This window comes from Cynocephalus volans, chromosome 10 (assembly GCF_027409185.1).
Source record: "Cynocephalus volans isolate mCynVol1 chromosome 10, mCynVol1.pri, whole genome shotgun sequence".
Taxonomy (NCBI): domain Eukaryota; kingdom Metazoa; phylum Chordata; class Mammalia; order Dermoptera; family Cynocephalidae; genus Cynocephalus; species Cynocephalus volans.
This window is the reverse complement of record NC_084469.1, coordinates 123,492,942-123,509,592: the sequence shown is the minus strand read 5'-3', so window position 1 is coordinate 123,509,592 and position 16,651 is coordinate 123,492,942.

The following is a 16,651-nucleotide window of genomic DNA, read 5'->3' as shown; positions in this document are numbered from 1 at the left end:
GGAGGTGTCTTATCCAGGCAGACGTCCCTGGTTACACTGGCTGGGCTAGTCTGACTTGGGCACCCCTCTAAGTGTCCCTACAACAACCCACCACTCCCTCTGTGGCCTCTGCCAGAAAAGTGAGACAGTACAATAGATGCCATGATCCCCACCCCAGCCACTACTGCTGCCTCGTCAGCTGTTCAGATCAGTGAGGACATCATTGTTATCCTGTTTCCAATACCAAGAACAGGCTAGCACATACATGTTGGATAATATGTTGCCTCATTGCCCAGAAGAAAAACCAATCTGGACTGCTCTAACAGGCACTTTATGCCACCTCCTTGGCCAGCCCCAACTACAGGACCTTGTTATTGCTGCAGCGGTAAGGGAAAACTTGCACAACCAAATGGGCTCCACCCCTGCCTGCCAGTGTGCCAGCCATTTTATTCGTTCAGACTCACTCCCTCATTACCCAATTTTTTTCCATTTCTATTCCCTCCCTTACTCTCTAATACACCATGGTCTTTCTTTTTCTCCTCTACCTAACTAAACCACATGTGATTGTGGTTGTTTAAATACACCTAAGTGCCTTGAGACTTACCCAGACCTTTCTAGCCATACAAGTGCCTACCTCAACAGATGTTCTCCACCTTGATGCATGCTGGCCAACCCTTGCCCCCAGAAATACTGAGTTAATGGGTCTGAATGAACATTGGAATAATTTTTAAAAGCCGCATGGTTGCAGGTGAATTTAATATGCAGTTAGTTGAGAACCAACCATTGTCTGCAACTCCACGGTCAGAGTGTAGTCTGCAGACCAGCAGCACTGGCAGCATCTGGGAGCACGTTAGACGTGCAGAGTCTCAGGCCCTGCCCCAGACCTGCTGAATCACAACCTGCACCAGGTCAAGATCCCCAGGTGATCGTATGCACATTGAGATCTGAGAAGTGCTGCTGTAGAGTCAAACAGACCAACTGGGTGACCTTGGAGAGTCTCCTGCCCTCCATAAGCTTCAGTTTTCCCATCTATAAGGTGGTAAAAATAATAGTACTGTCTCATATGAAAGTAGAGGGAGCAAGAGTCATCACTGTAATTACCAGGATAAGTGCCAGATTAAGCACGTGATGAGTGGTAGCCTCCTTACCATTCTCTCTGTCCTCCTTCGTCCTTCTGCCGGCTGTGGTGGGGAAGCAGACTGAGCAAGTATCCTCTTCATTCTCAGGATGCTGGCTATGGGATCCTGGGAAGCACAGTCAATAGAAGGCTTGCAGATGCCATATCCACATCCAGATTAAACATTTCTAATTTTAAGCCTGCAAAAAGGTCATGGCTCCCTTGACTTATCTGCATCACCCAGAATGCCCACCATGATCTGGCCTTTTAGATACCCCATCTGCCCAATCACACAATCACCGTCCTGCTGAGAGGTCTTGTAAAGGCTGCACCCCATTACACAGGCAATTTGTTTCCAGAAGCTGTGTAGCCACTTGGTCCCACTACGCTTGAGGCTGGCCTTTCCACAAAACTGCAAGGCACAATTTCAAGAGGCAGATCATTTAAAACCAATTATTGGAACTCATCCAGTTTTTGCAAGGAATTAATTCAAGGATTCCAAAGTGCCAGAGGGATAATGGATGGGGGAGGGGTGTGTTTTTATTTTTAAGGCAGTCTGGGATCTATTCAGAGAGTTCTAAACATAGGGGTTGTGTCCAGACAGCAACCTAATACTTTATATTGCTCTGTTTCTATAGAGTTCCATCGTCCCCTGTGATTGGATTTGAGTGTCTCACATTTTATGTTGTTGGTGAGAGAAGAGGATGCCTTTGGAGAAGTCTGAAAAGCTGACATTGAACCGGGACATAATAACAGCCTGGAGACATCAGAACCCACTTGTGCCTGCCCTGCAGTGTGGGACGTTTTTATGTGCACTACGTTAAGAGCTTCCCTCTCACCGGACAAAGAGGGGAAGCACTTCCATGGTGGGTGGCCCCAATTAAACCCTGTGCCTAGTGAGTTTCCGCCCAGGCTGACTGGAAGTCAGCCAGGACTGATTAGAGAGCAGGTAACTCAAATGGCCTAGCGCTGCCATAATGAAAAAGCCCTGGAAAACTGCTAAATGACACAGGGGAAAATCATTACAATTAAAATGCCTCCCGCTTATTCTCACTCCCCATTAAAAAAACGAAAAAAAAAAAAACCTTCTTCAGAATTGCCTAAATATTGTTTTACTCGGTGAGTGAACTGTACAGTGAAATGAAAGATCTCTTAGAAGCACACAGCCTTGAGCACGCTGCTTTAATTATGAAACTTTATTTGGTTTAAAAGCACATAAAAAAGTCAAAAACAGAATAAAAACAAAACGAAAACAACTCCCTTCCTGAAAAAAGCAGATAAATTGCCACATATACTGTAGAACTAAGTAGGCCTTATACAGACAGTTTGTAGATAGTGCTTAATTTAAAAATGGTAACAAGAAAAAAAATAAAAGGGAGAAAAAAATAAAAATGGTAACAAATATTTATTTTTTATGATAAAACCACTACAGGCTCTTCTTGAAAACCTTGAAAAATATAGAAGATTATAATGAGAAATAAGAATAATCCATCAACCACCCCTCGAAGATAACCAGAGTTCACACAGTACGGCATGTCTTCCTCCTCTAGGTACTGTTTTACTATTTTCAATGCAAGTTGAGATTGCATTGTATATACGTTTGTACCCTCTTTATTTGACTAGTACTCTACGTGAATTACGTTGCAGGTATTAAAATTCCCTGAACCATCATTGTTAATGGCTGGGACATAAGTCATTGAAGGAGTGTAACATAATGCACTTAGCAAAAATTACAAAGCCCACTTGTTGTGGGACAGCTGAGCTATGATAAATAAACGTAGCAGCAAGGCCACCTGCACCACATAATGGGGAAGGGAGGTGGGGATTAATGTTCCTTGAGTTACTTTGGAGCAAACATTGTGCCAGGGAACGTTCCGTAGAGTACCTCATTCAATCCTCTAGTAACACTGTGAGTGAGTTATTACTAATCCCCTTTCACACATAAGGAAACTAGGGTTCATTGATAGATGAGGTCACTGGCCAAGGCCATACAGCTGGTGCAGCAGAGCCGGGATGATGACCCAGGTCTGTCAAATTCTCCTCCGTTTTTACTCCTTATCCATTTTTAGATACAAAACAGTGTAGTTTGGAGTTCAAGTGTTATTTGCCTTAGACCTTGCAAATGTGATGCCCAATGTATAAATGTTGCCTAAATGCCTTTTATTCTACTTGAAATCTTATGGATGCTATCACTCAAAATCCTAGTGACTGCACCCTCAAAATGTGAGATTCGGAAGGCCATATCTTTTCACAAGAACTACAGCTTTGAATTCAACTTTACATATGAAGGATATTATAGGTTTAGCTGATAATGAAGAACCAGGAAAATAGAAGCAAGATAAGGCATCTCAGAAAGTCCCACCATAGTAGAGAGAGACCCTAGTTTGGTTGAGAAATGAAGAGCAGTAATAATCACAATGATAAACTCACTCCCGCTAATTGATTGCTTACATGGAACTGAGCCAACCACTGTGAGCATTTAAAGAAAATAAACATCAAAGTCGTTTTCTCATCTGGAAAATGAAAGTCAGAATGTCTAATGCAGAAAGCACTTGAGTAATTACCAGCTGACATAATTTGGGTAAGAGGCAATGGTAGAATTTGACACTGGGTCTGGATCTGCTGTATTGCAGAAACACACATTAGGTCCATCTCACCATCCACTGTTGGGTAGGATGATGTGTTGTGCCAGTGGGCACGACCCACCCCAGTCATGCTAGCAGTAATTTCAGGTTTCCAGGGTGTTGTACTATGGGAAGAGAAGCCCCTCGTACTCCTGGAGTCTGCCAACAGATGTCACCACAGCCATCCCTGCAGGCTTGACCAGACAAGACCTCAGCTGGGGCTGGGCAGCGTGTTTGGAATTCATCCCTAAATTTCAGAATTACACCAGAAAGGACCTTCATAATTTACATGGGCTATGCCTGGATGTCAGAATACTCACCCAAGCAAGTTACAGGCTTGACCCCAAATGGCATTTATATGCTTAAATTATAGGGAAAAGGAGTTGAGAGAAGGGAAAACCAGGACATGCTGGAGAGAGGAGAAAATTTAGGAAAGGAAAAAAAAAAAAACACTTAGAGAACAAAAACAAAAGACAACTATCAAAGGGATGTAACATAATGTAAAATAAACTATTTACATGCAGAGAGAAGGAACTGTCTGTGAAAAGGTAGCATCAGATAATAAAAATGAGTATGTATTACATTTGCAGAGCTAACTCCTCTGACCCTTACAACAGCCCTCTGAGATAGGTAATGTAAATAGCATTTGATAAACTCAAAGCTAAAACATAGAGTGCAGTCTTTCTGAATCATTTTTTGCTCTTTCTATGTAGCCAGGTGACAGCTTTGTTCACCCTGTCCTTTAAGATGTGAACACAATTGATGTGATCCCTGAATCCCATGTGCTATAGGAAGTCTAGTGGCCTTGCCAGACTTCAGTGTCCTCCTAGGGACCTGCTTTCTCATGCTGCTCGGCTCCCACCTAACTTGCAACACCACCCCCTTTTTCCTCCTCCTGCATTGACCCAGACATGGAATGTGGCCCCTTTTGTTTGTCCCAAACCACTCAAGGGCGGTATGTGTGTAGCAATTGTGACTAACATTTGGAGACAAATTGTTTTTATTTTATTGCGGTAAAATGTACATAACGCAAAATTAGCCATTTTAGCCATTTGAAAGTGTACAATTCCATGGCATTAAGTACATTCACAATGTTGTGCCACCATCACCACCATCAAATGGGTCTTACATCACACACGTGGAAACCAATTCAGAGGGAATATCAGAGGTCCCTTTCCTACAAGTCCTCCAGCCACCCACTGTGTTGCCTGAGGTCTTCATGTCCCCTGAGACTCCCCTTCCTCTCCTTTTCTCCTACTTTTTGTGCAGAACAGTTTAGCCTCCAGCCCCATTCAGTTGCAGGCTTAACTTAGAATATCAAATAACTTATTAATGTGCTTTACTTTCCAATAGAACAGAATAACTGACAGAGGGGTTTCAGACCCCCATCTGCTCACCCGATGTCCACAAGTGACAAGCAGCTGGAGAGAGATGAATTTCCTTGTGGCTATAAATAGTGCCATTGCCATCAGAAGGCAGAAATGTTAATTATCAGTTTAGATTTTAAATGAAGCAATTGCTGCTACCATCAATTTCTAAAATATAGAAGCTGCAATGCATTGGCCTAATGGATTTACTTGCAATGGTAACCAATGGAAGGTCAATCTGGTAGGTCATGATTGGAGGAGCGCTAAATCTGGCATCAACCTGAGCTCACATTTGATCATAGGAAGCCTTTCAAACCATCCCCAACCCCTCCTAAGTAGACTGGTGTCCCTTCCCCATGTTCCACAAATATTCAGTATTTTACTCTGTCATAGGACGTAGAAAATTAAACCAAAAATTATAATAAAGTGGGATGACTTCCCTAATGGACTTTGTGACTCTGAGAACCAGGGGCTATGTTCACTGTCTTTCTAATGGCATTTCTCCGCCAGGGACATTCTACCCAGGAGCTATATGGAGGTGTATGGAGACAATTTTTGTTACCACAAGTGGGCCAGAAGGTACTGTGGCTACCTAGCACTCAGAGGCCAAGGGAGCTGCTTGACAGCCCACCCTGCACAAGACAGAGCCCCACAAGAAAAAGTTATTTGGTTCAAGATATCAGTAGGGCTGAGACTGAGAAACCTTGATCTTAAAGATTATTTATTTAGCAAATGTGTATTAAGTATTATTTATGTGTCACATCTTGTGCTAAGGGTTGGGAATAACTTCTGCCTGTTTCCTTACCGTAACTACTTTTGTGATAATAATAGTAAACACCTAGTGAGCTCTGAAGAGTCTAGGGCCCTACATTAACTCCTTTACATATGCAATATCATCTATATCATCTTATATAATCCTCACAATAGCTCTGTCATGTTACCATCTCCCCCACCCCCTACCCTCTTTCCTTTTTAAACAAATGATAGAATGGAAGCTCAGAGAGGTTAGGTGATTTTCCCAAGGCAACATAGCATCTGACTTATGTTTCCTGATTTATAACTACCACACACAATTGCCTACCAGCTAAAAAGCAATTGAGAATCATAGTATCTACATTAGAGAGCTGTTATAGAGATGATTTATTTGTGTTTTTAATGACCCTACCAATATCGTAGGCTTTCAGCCAAAAATCCCAAGAATAACCTTTGCTATAATGGGTGGTTTTGGAGATGCTAGGTTGTCACATGAGGTGAGAGAGAAGACACGAAATAGAAAAAGGGACCATGACCATAGGGGATCTATATAGAATGCCAAAGTATTCCTTAGGGATAATGAGCCTTTCTTGAAGACCCTCTGCAGGAGAGTGAGTGTGTGTGTGTTGAGGAAAGGGGAATTCTGAGTGGCAGAAAACAGAAAGAGAGAGAATCCTAGTAGATGACAGCTCCATTTCTTAAAATCTCCATTGACCCCTTTTCAGTAAATATTTCTATTTCTTCACACAAGTAAAGAATGCTTTGTGTCCTTTCATTTTACCAGGATCTGAGAAGTATTAAATGTACAAGGACCTTAGGGGGAAATGTCTGCAAGAAGAACTGGGGAGGGAGCTGAGAAGGTGGGAAACCCAACAGACCATGATACAGTTGCGACCCCAAGTGAAGGAACAAGGGAAGGATGGTTGAGTGGAACCATAGACTTAGGCTCAACTTAGACTTCTGTTTCAACTTAGACTTCTGTGCAGCCTAAGGAAGGTTCTGGAAGCCATTGAAAAGGCCTCAAGCCAAAGCCAGGCATCAGAAGATTCCCATGTCTCCTAGGCATGGGTCTGCCTTAGTATCTCTGCTACATTCACTCACAGGCTGGGAGCAGCCCCCAAGAAGTGTGGCCTGGGCACAAATGCAGGAATGGAATCCAGTGCATGGACGTTGGGCCCTGGGTCAATTACCCTCCCTGTAGTTGAATGTTAAGTGCATTCTCTAGGCACTTTTAAATGTTTAATGAAACAAGCATAAATCCTCCGCCTTCAGTCCAACTAGACGTGCATGCACTCAAACACATGCCCTTTAGGCAAACAGCAGGTCACCTGCCTGCCCTTTCAGCTGCACTGGCGCATCTCTTTGTGGCACTAGCTTAAACCAGTGATCTCACCTGCTTCGAGGAGAAGTAGTAAATGCTCCTGTCTGTGTACAGTTGATCCTCTCCCACTCTACACCTTCTCCCCCAAACAATGTCCAGTTATTTTGTTTTGCTTCACATTAAAACCTGGACTTGAGCTTTGATTGTCTGGCCCTCCTCTTTCTTTCTGCAGCCACTAGTCCTGGGATAATAAGCTACAAACACTGTGTATACACAATAACTCTCCGAGGTAAGCTCCAAGAAATGGAGGCAGTCCAATAGTCTTCCATCACCCTGATGGTCCTGCCCGTGCTCCTTACCGCAGTGCGGATGTGAGGGGCAAGTCTGCGCTGTTGGACTCTGGCCAGCCAGCTGGGAGCCCTTTGGTGGGACCTGTAAGCAGAGCAGATGAAGGTGAGGGGCCTTCAGGATCCTACCTGAGTGCTCCTAGGTGGCCGCAGGGCACCTGTCTCTGATTCAAGAGAGGCACCTGGCTCCAAGCTGGCATGGTGCGAGTTTCAGAGGGTACACTTGCCCTGAATGACAGCGTCTGGACTCAGTTTGTGCTTTAATGTTGTGTATCTCTTTAAAATTATTTCCTCAGTGAAAGATGTTTGAAACCTTAGCCTCCCCATCCTCCCTCCCCATTTTATTTTCAGTTGTAGGCACTTGTCCCTGTTGAGAATCAGCAGAGCCTTGCTAGTAAGTGAATTGCTGCTAGAAAATTGAATCCCTGAGCAATGCCAGGCACAGTAGTTGAAATACTGAAGTTTCTCCCAAGTCTAGAGGAAGTAAGCCTGTCCAACTTCCATAGCATTCAAGGCTGTATTTAGTGTAGTAAATAAGGAAGGGATAATTTCTCAAAAATGTTTGGAACAGAAGATGTAAGAACTGTCTTCCAAAATATATGTAGGCTAGCAGTAGATTTCAAAGGGTGATCCCCATACCAGCAGCAGTAGCAGCAGCACCAGGAAACTCATTAGAAATGCAAATGTCTGACACAGCCACACCTATTGAACTACTACTATGTGCTAGGCTCTTGGCTATGAATAGGCGGGTATAATGGTAAATAAAAAGAGACATGGTCTTTGCTCTCATGAGCTTACTTTTTAGTCAAGGAACTGATATTAATCAAATAAAACACATAAATACACATATAAGTACAAATTACTTAAGGTGCTTTGAATAAAATATACAAGGTTTCTTAAAAATATAATACCAAAAGTCCTAGGACCAGTACAGAAGGTTAAGAAGAGCTTCAGTAAGGAAGTGATACTAGAGTTGAGATATAAAGGAAGCATAGAAATTACGTTGGTAAAATTCGGAGCAGAGGTGGCTTTTCAGGCAAAGGATACAACACATGCAAGGCCCTGCATCTGGGTGAAGCTGACTTATTCAAGGAACTGACAAAAGGTCAGAGTGTCTGAAGTGCAGGAATCAAAAGACACATGTTGCTTTGCCTCCCATGGTTTTGTTACCCCTTTTCCCCTGGGGGATGAAGCCACCCAAAATTACTCAAAGCCCATCTCTTCTGAGCAGTGAGAAGTCCCAAAAAGGGGTTAATCTCCCAGAACCCTCAAGAGAGAGGCATTCCTTCCATTTGGGAAATTAACCATGAATTGGGGTTCTCTTCCTTCATTTATTCTCCAGACCAGGAAGTTACAGGAAGAGAACATAGGTGGGGTTTTTGCTGAGTATAGTTTAACAAGTTTAACAATAGAAGCTGGTAACATTCAGTAAGACAGGCAAGGTGACCTTCCATAATGCAGTTTGCAACAAAAGCTTCATTTTAGCAAACATTCTCTTCTTACAGCAATTTCTCAGTATCTTTACATATCAATCAGTAACCTGTCTGTCTTTGAGCCAGCAACCTTGCTGTGTTACAATTCTTTATCTTACAACAGAGACTATAGCCTGGGGAAATTTTCCTTTCCTTTGCAAGGTCAATATTTGAAACTGCAAGGCTTTGGAAAGCCAGGCCCTGTGAAGTATATTTGCTTTATGCATACTCCACAGATGCAGAATTATAATACCAGATGAGTAAAAGATACTTGGAGTCATGTTTTAAATGTTGGTCTCTATTATGAGATCCATGGATGATGGAGTTTGGATGTGTTGTCACCTCCAAAACTCATGTGGAAATTTGATCTCCAATGTGCGGTGTTGAAAACTGATTGAGTCATGGGGGCAGATCCCTCATGAATGGATTAATGCTCTCCCTGGGTGGGGGGGATTAATGAGTGATTCTCCCTCTATTAGTTCCCACAAGAGCTTGTTGCTTAAAAAGACCCTGGCACCTTCTCTCTCTCTCTTGCTTCCTCTTGCCATGTGATCTGCTTGTACCTGCCAGCTGCCTGCCACTTTTCTGCCATGAATAGAAACAGCCTGAGGCCCATGCCAGATGCAGCTGTCCCAGAATCATAAGCCAAATAAACCTCTCTTCTTTATAAATCACCCAGTCTCAGGTATTTCTGTTATAGCAACACAAAACGAACTAAAACAATGGGCATCCACTGAAGAGTTTGAAGACAGAGACGGGCAGCATAAGCAAACTGGCATTTGGAGACATTCCATTCTAGTTGATGCTTGGAGAATGGATTGGGAAGTCACAGGGGTACATTGTTGTTGTCCAGGCCAGAGATGAGGTAGGGGAGACCAGGGTGGCAGAGGTGGAGATTTAAAGCCATGGAAGGAATTAAGAGGTATTGATTGGGAAGAATCTATCACAAGTCCTGGGGAGAGGGACAAAGGTGTCATGGGTGAGTCCTGTTTCCAGCCTGCATGTCTAGAAGGATGGGGATACTGCTCAATGGGGATACTATTCTCTGAAAAGCATCAGGTTTGGGACAAGGTAGGTGGTAAGGCACAAAGAATTAAGCATATAAAATGCTGAGTTTTCGCTGCCCTTGAGATTTACAGGTGTCAGCCTGGAATAAGAGCTCAGAGAAAAGGCTTGGGCTGAAGATGTCAAAATGTGATGTGACACACATCTAAATCTCAGGGTTGATGCCTACAAAGAGAATCTAGACTGACAAGATGATGGAGCTCAGGATCCAGTCTGGGGAACTCCAACACTGTGACTTGTGGATAGCAGGAGCTCAATGAAAGTTTGTATAACAACGTGAGGAAGAAAGAAGAGAAGGAGGGAAAAGGATGAAAAAATAAGAGTAGCGCAGACTGTATCTGGTTCAAACTCTGTCACTGCCATCTGAACACGTTTCTTATTCTTTCCGAGACTCAGTTCCTGAAAGAAAGTGAGCCGAGATGCCGGGTACTGTTCAAGCTTTATTAAAGGATGAAAATCTGCTGGGCTGTGCTCAAAGTAGCAGGCATTCCAGGGCTGCCCGGAAAAGGGGACAGCACCAGGTGTGGAGCTGGTAGAGCTTATATAGTGGCCAAGGGCTGGCTGATACCATCAAGGAGGGGCATTATGCTAATGTGGATCAGGGTGGAGAACTGTGTCCTTGCAGAAGCAAAAGGTGTTTCTGTTTAAGTCAGGAGGCTTCTCGCAAAGGGAAGGGAGGAGAGGAGGGGAGGAGGTGGGTGGCACCATTTTGTACTTGGGCTTGTCTAAAATGGTGCTGGTTATGTTGCAGATCTATTATTCCTGCCTTTTAAGTATAGGAAAAAGTGGGAAAGGTTGAAGGTCTCATTCTTCTGAAGCTACTTCCTGCTGGAGATGGGTGAAGATATGGAAAAAATAAAAGATTTAGGTGGCGGGGTATTGATTTCATGTGGGGAGGCTGTCTTCCTCTGGGGAAGGGTCACTGATTCTGAGGGGCTGGTATCCTCTTTGCAGGGACAATTCAGTGACCTTTTGGTTGGTGAAAACCTGCATACGTTCCTGCAAGAAATTAGAGGACCAACAAAAGATACAGAGGCCAAAAAGTAGGATGAGTCCCAGCACAGTTAGGGATTCTAGTAGGGGCATAAGCCAGGGTATCCAAGGGTTCAGTGAAATGGTTTAAATTGTTTTGGATTACCCCGGACTCATTTACTTAATAACAGCACTCCACCTCCAAGAAGAGGCAGGTGCCTTCCTTCTCGGCTGTAAGGAAATAAAGGGCCCTACGGTTCTGTAAAGCAAGTGTTGTGAGTGAGGTGACCTGTCACTGGTGGGAGGAGATGCGATCTATGCTTAGTTCTTCTGAGAGTTTTTGATAGAATTGAGAGGCAGTAGCAGGGCCCGCTATGCCAGTTCCAGTTGTAGGAAGGATTCTTGACCTACAGGAGCAGGGGGCACTTCCTGAGAGGGGGGGCCAAAGTTAGTCCCAGTCCCATCTCCATCTCTCCATCTGTCTGGAGGGTGATGTCAGGGACAAGCCAAAAGAATATGCAAGAAATCGCATTAGGTGGGCAGGCAGAAGGATAACGTAGTTTTACAAAGGAAATATATTCCAGTTTTAGGGCATGGATGAGAAGGGGGTGAGTGGTAGCATTTGGTGTTAGTAAGGCAGAGTGTGGGCAGGCCCCGCATAATGCTGACAGTCCCCACTGAGGTGAGATTAAAGGAAAGTGAAGAAACGTTTGTAGAAACGTTGTGGGCTGCATCAACAGGGAGGGGGGTGACCACAAAACGTTTCTTGCAAAGTGGGAGACAGATGAGTCACTCAGGGACCAGTCTGATTCACTGAGGACTGCATCATCCCTGCGGACCTGGAAGCTTCATGTTCCAGGTAAGGGGGAGCATTGAGATAGGAGGAAAAACACGGGAAGGATGCGAAGGGTTAGGGAGCCAAAAGAATTTAAAGGGGACATTGCCACAATGACATTGCTAAGAAGCATCCTACTGATAGGAGGTAAAGAAGTGACAGGAGAAATCTTCCTATAATGTTACACTCTTTTTGGGGGGGGGGGGGCTGCTGCCAATCCTGTAGCAAGTACTAGAACAGGTAGTATAATAGTAGCTCTTGCGTGAAGGACATGAAACAGGCCTACAACAGTGAGAGGATAATCGCCGGGGGAAAGATCATCCTTCTTCTGGGATTGGGAGAAGAGTGGAGGTCCTGGAGATTTTTTATTTTGTGGGTCCTAAAATGGACAAAGTGTCAGGAGATGTTGGGTTGGAGGTTGAGAACAGGGACCCCTCTGGCTTGGTGTTAACAGATTCTTTTGGCAAAGTCTCAGGTGCTAGTTTTACCAAGGATAAGTGATACCAAGGGGCCTTTCTTAGTACTTTTACTGCCATGGGGGTGGCAAGAAGTACTGTATGAGGCCCTTCCCAACATGGTGAGAGGGGCTTTAGGATTCAGGTCTTAATATACACTTGCTGTCCCAGGCTCAGTTTAAAGTCTGAGGGGCTGGTGGGGAAAGGATGAGATAATAGAAGGTTGGCCTATTCCCTAAGATCCCTAATGAGCAAAAGAGTAGGAAGATACTGGCCTAAAGGCGATGAGTTGGAAGGGAGAGGTGTGAGAGTGAAGGACCTACCATACATAAGCTCAAAGGGGCTGAGGCCTATGGGTTTGCAGGGGGCAGCTCACAGGCGAGTGAGTGACTGGTGGGGAGGCCAAAATGAGGGATGATTTCTGGGGTGAGAGCATGTTTTACTGCCATAGCATCCTCTGAAGTGCAGGGAAGAGCCTCAATCCAACCTGAAAAGGTATCTACTAATGTTAAACGATAGCATGTCCTTTTGTGGTGAGAGTAATATAAGGGCTGAAGAAGGCATAATAGGAGTTCATAGCCTGTATGAACTGAATTATGGAAATCTAAAAGGATTTGCTCAGCTTGTGTGGTAGGGAGGACATAGCGACCGGAGACACTATACCAGTTGTCCTTTCTCTGTGCCCGCAGCTGTTGGAGGTGTTGTATTTCTTGGAGTGCATATTGGGATAAGGGGATAGGGGCCATGAGAAGGACCTGAGCAGGAGAGGAAGAGTGGGAGCCTGGTGATTGAGCAGCCTGTTTTCCAGTTAGATCTGCCAGTTTGTTTCCCTGGGCTGTGGGATCATTGGAGGCTTGGTGTCCTCTGCAGGACAACTCCTTTGGGAGTTGTGCAGTCTCAATAGCTTGTGTTAGATTTACTATAGCATAACATGCCCAGGGGGAGGGCGTGGAGGTGGTGCACCCATCTATGAACCATGTAATGGGATGCAGGGAGATGTGTGGAAAGGGACTGAGAAAGAGGTCTAAAGCCTCCATGCAATTGTGTTCTAAGGGTCATAAGTGTTTTGAGATGAGAGTGGCTGGATATAAGGGAGGGAAAGGTTTAAAGGAGAACTGGGAGTTTTCAATGAAAGTAAGGTGAATAAGTTGCAGGTGGGAAAGGGAGAGAATTGACTTAGCCTTATGGCTAAGAAGGTCTTGACTGTTTGTTGTTTACAAGTTAGTTTAGAGCTTTCTTATGCTAAAAGGGCAGCTGCCACCAAGGCCCATAAAACAGGGGCCCATTCTTGAAAGAGGTTTGCAACTGGGTAGAAAATATCTCCTGCCTTTTGTCCCAAAACTCTGACTGCCAATCTTGGGTTTTGATGATGTATACAATAAAAGGATGAGATAGGTTTGAGAGAGATAGAGCTGGGGCTGTGATGAGAGCGGCTTTTAATCACTGGAAGGGAGAATGAATGGGCTTTGTGGGATCTAAAGGAACGGCAGGATCCCCTTTGGCTGCCCCATAAAGTGGCTTTGCTAGCTGCCAAAGTTAGGAATCCATAGGTGAAGATACCCTGCAAGCCCCAAGAAAGAAAGGATTTCACCCTGTGTGGTAGGAGTAGGGAGATCAGAACTTAGACTCTTGAACTGAAGGAGAAGAAATTTGGGCCTTGCTGGGGGACATTCGATGTCCCCTGAAGACCAGGAAATTAAGGAGAGCAACAGTGTGGGCCTGTGAATCCTCATAGGAGGGACTACAAAGGAGAAGGTCATCCATATGTTGTATTAAAGTGCTAGAGGTTGGAGGAAGTTCAGACAAGTCTTGAGCTAAGGCCTGGCCAGAAAAGTTGGGGTTATCCCAAAACCCCTGAGGTAGTACTGCCCAAGTAAGTTGTTGGGAACAGCACGTGTCAGGAGCAGTCCTGTACTAAATGGTATGAGCCATTAGGCTTTATAACCAGAAGGATGGGTGCATTGAAAGGCAAGCGGGTACGCTGTGAGATATGAGAAGAATGGAGTTTGTGTACAACAAGTTTAAAGCCTATTAGGTGTTTGTTAGCAATGGGGCACTGTGGGACATTAGGGAACAAAGAGGGATTCAGCAATTTAACAAGTATAGGGGGATGGTGCATAGCAATGGAGGGTGAAGATGCATCCCATACTAGGGATTAACCTTGTCTGAGCAGGAGGGGAAGGTGGAAGCCTCAGGGGCCAGGTCTGGGTACAGCCTGTAACAGGAGTGTTGTAGCTGGAGTTAAAGTGTTTAGGGTAAGGGTAGCTTTGAATTTGAAAAGAATGTCCCATCCCAGTAAGGGGGATGGGCATTGAGGCATTATTAAGAATTTGTGTGTGAATTTGGTGTGATGTAGGGTGCAGGAAAGGGGTTTTAGTTATCTGTGGGTGGTATTCTGATCCCATGACCCCTACTATTGTGATAGAGGATGGGATTGTTGGTCCTGCATACTTAGGAAGGGTAAAGTAAATGGCCCCTGTATCAATGACAAAAGAGATCAACTTACCTGCTACAAGGCAAGTTACCGTGGGCTCATGCGTGGTGATCTCTGTGGGGGCCTCAGGCCCTGGGCATCATCAGTCCTCCTCCTGGGCAAAGCTGAGAAGCTCTGGTAGGGATGGCCATGAAGCCAAAGGCTGTAGGTTGGGTACTGGACCACTCCCTCTCTTGCGAGTGGCACAGTCAATCCCCCAGTGTCCTGGCCATTTGTAGTGAGGACAGGTTATGACAGGCCCATGCCAAGTGGCCCGATTGACTGCATTTGAAGCAGTTCTCGGATGGCTTGCCTCTTGAGGCAGCCAGCTTTGGAGTATGTGAGCCACGGGTAGCATTAGCCCAGAGTTGGTATTTGGCCTAATCTCTTTTATAGTTTTTGGAATATCAGGGGCTGATTGGGTAATGAAATGAGAGTGTAAGAGAGCCATGCCTGCAGGGGAGTTTGGGTCTATACATGTGTATTCATGTAAAGCCTCAGAGAGGTGGGTTAGGAACTCATTGGGATTTTCAGTGGATCTCTGTGTGATTTCTCTAAGCTTGTCATAATTGACTGACTTGTGAGTAGCCTTTTGGAGACCATGAAGTAGGTGTGTGATCATGTTGTCCTGGAGATCTCGATCCCTGTGGCCAGCCTGGTAGTTCCAATTTGGGCCCGTGCAAGGTACAGCAATGGCTCCCACAGGCTGCCTATTATTTTTAGCATGTACCTGAGCCACCATCCAGGCCTTCTCCCTGTACATGGACTCAGACAATTCCTTCTGTCTCAGCCACTTCACAGAAGGGTTATAAAAAGATGGAGCTGAGGTGGGGTTGTTACCTGACAAAGGAGGAGAAGGGGAGGAGTTGAGCTGAGGACGAGTGTCTGGAGGCCAGGTGTGGGGAAGAGAGAGAATTGTGGGGGGCTGACAGATCAGAAGATTGATCTGAGTCTGGAAGGAGAGGGCAAGCATGAGCTAGGAGAATTTGCGACATAGGACAGTTTTGACAGAGAGAAGAATGCATTCAGAGACAGGAGAAGGCCTGAACAAGGAATCTCTAGAGCTTTTGCTATTTCGGTGAGTGTCTAAATCAAGTGCCATCTTGTGGCCACTGGGGTCCATTGTAATGAGACGTTTGACTTTTAATGTCTCCCTGGAGGCCAAGAAATTGGCCAGGAGACAGCCCAAGGGCATAGAGCATGGAGGTTTAGATCTTGAGGATCCTGTGTAGAGGGTGAGAAAGGGCAGTCAGTTCTGGTAGAAGAAGCGTGCTGGCAAAGGGCATCCCCTTTGTTGCCCACCTTCTTTTCAAGAGAAAAGCCACCGACCAGCTAGAGGAGTGTCCTCCAATAGCTGGGGGGCACGAGAAGAATTCTCTCAGCCAGGCGCCTGGGCTTTGTAGAGACCAAAGTCGTAGAGAGAGTAGTCAGGGGAACTGTAGAAGTAGGCAGGACAGATCCACTGACTCACCCTGAATTGAGGCCGGTGTTGGATGCGTGGGTCTGAAACAGCAAAAGTAGAGAGTCCTGGAGGCATCCGGTTTTGGCAGGTCCAGGAAGGGTGCCCAAGAGCCAATCACCCCAAGGGAGAGGGGATCATCCACAACGTCAGCCAAAACCCTTCCCAGGTTTTGGCACCATAATGAAAGAAAGTGAGCCGAGATGCCAGGTACCATTCAAGCTTTATTAAATAAAGAAATCTGCCAGGCTGTGCTCAAAGTGGGGAACAGCCCGGAGCTGCCCTGAAAAGAGGACAGCACCAAGCATGGGGGTGGTAGAGCTTATATAGTACACCAAGGGCTGGCTGATACCATCAAGGAGGGTCATTATGCTAATGTGGATCGGGGTGGAGAACTGCGTCCTTGCAGAAG